Source organism: Eulemur rufifrons, chromosome 6 (genome assembly GCF_041146395.1).
Source record: "Eulemur rufifrons isolate Redbay chromosome 6, OSU_ERuf_1, whole genome shotgun sequence".
NCBI classification, from domain to species: domain Eukaryota; kingdom Metazoa; phylum Chordata; class Mammalia; order Primates; family Lemuridae; genus Eulemur; species Eulemur rufifrons.
The window spans coordinates 17,408,889-17,410,626 of NC_090988.1; the positions used below are offsets into that span (position 1 = coordinate 17,408,889).

At 43.5% G+C, this 1,738-nt stretch overlaps 1 pseudogene; it reads left to right on the forward strand.

Annotated features, from left to right (window-relative positions):
• Nucleotides 1–534: 534 nt before the first annotated feature.
• Nucleotides 535–1,477, forward strand: LOC138384782 (eukaryotic translation initiation factor 2 subunit 1-like; annotated as a pseudogene).
• Nucleotides 1,478–1,738: the final 261 nt, after the last annotated feature.

Consider the following 1,738-nt stretch of genomic DNA (forward strand, 5'->3'; position numbering starts at 1 on the left):
TCTCTCCTAGCTTTTGTGCTGTTTTTTGTCATGCATGTTACATGTTACTTTTACTTATATTCTACGTCCCCAACACATTGTAATTGTTTTTTATTTAATAGCCCATTACCTTTTGAAGAGACATAAATGACTTTTAAGCATCCACATAATGACTACCATTTCCAGCATGCTTTATTTCTTTGTGCCAATCCAGATTTCCATCTGGCATCCTTTCCTTCTGCTCGAAGGATTTCCCTTAACATTTCTTACAGCATCGCGGTTCTGCTGGTAAAAAATTCTCTCAGCTTTTGCGTGCCTAAAAATGTCTTTATTTCTCCTTTATTTTTGAGAGATATTTTTGATGAGCACAGAATCCTAGATCAACTGTTTTTTCCTTTCAGTACTTTCCAGATTGCTCTGCGGGTTCTGCACATGCGGTGGGGTTGAGTGAGGCCACGCCGAGGACTGCGGCTGCTTCGGGTGCATCAAAGCTGATCTCAGAGGTTGAGAGCGCAGTGCGGGCCCCCAGCGTGTGTTTCACACGCAAACCTCAGAATGCCGGGTCTCGGTTGTGGATTTTATCAACACAGATTTCCTGAGCTGGAAGATGCAGTGGTGGGGAGTGTAAGATCCATTGCTAAAGTGGAGGCTATGTCAGCTTGCTGGAATACGACAGCAATGAAGGCATGATTCTTCTTAGTGAATTGTCCAGAAGGCGTATCCGTTCCATAAACAAACTCGTCCGAATTGGCAGGAATGGCTGTGTGGTTGTCATTAGGGTGGACAAGGAAAAAGGGTATATTGATTGGTCAAAAAGAAGAGTTTGTCCAGAGGAAGCCATCCAATGTGAAGACAAATTCACAAAATCCAAAACTGTTTATAGCATTCTTCGTCATGTTGCTGAGGTGTTAGACTACACCAGAGACGAGCAACTGGAAAGCCTGTTCCAGAGGGCTGCCTGGGTCTTTGATGACAAGGACAAGAGACTGGGATATGGTGCCTACGGCGCATTGAAGCATGCAGTTTCAGACCCATCTATCTTGGATAGTTTAGATTTGAATGACGATGAAAGAGGCATACTCATTAACAATATTAATAGGGATTTGACCCCATAAGCTGTCAAAATCTGAGCAGATATTGAAGTGGCTCGTTATGGTTACGAAGGCATTGGTGCTGTAAAAGAGGCCCTGAGAGCAGGTTTGAATTGTTCTATGGAAACCATGTCCATCATGGTTAATCTAATAGCTCCTCCTTGGTATGTGATGACGACAACCCTGGAGAGAACAGGAGGCCTTTCCATCCTCAACCAAGCTATGGCTGTTATCAAAGAAAAGACTGAGGAACAGAGGGGCGTGTGCAATGTTCCAGTGAGGCCAAAGAGGTCACAGATATAGATAAGACTGCACTTGGGAGGCAGGTGGAGAGGCTGGGAAGAGAAAATGCAGAAGTGGGTGGAGATGATGATGCAGAAGAAATGGAAGCCAAAGCTGAAGCTTAGCCTTGTGGGAAACAGAGTCCAATTTAAGGGACACAGAGCAGCCCTTCCTGGCTGTAAACCCTGGACTTGAAAGTTTTCCAGTATTGAAAACTTCAAAGCTAACTATTTTTTATTTCCAAGTTTTTAAATGTTCTAAGAGACCAGAACATGAAATGCCCTCCTAAATGTCAGCTGTTTTCACACGGTAGCCCCAACACATTGAGCAATTTTTAAGAGAGTGGCCTAATTTCACTAGAGACAAATCTTTAAGAACAGTCCTAA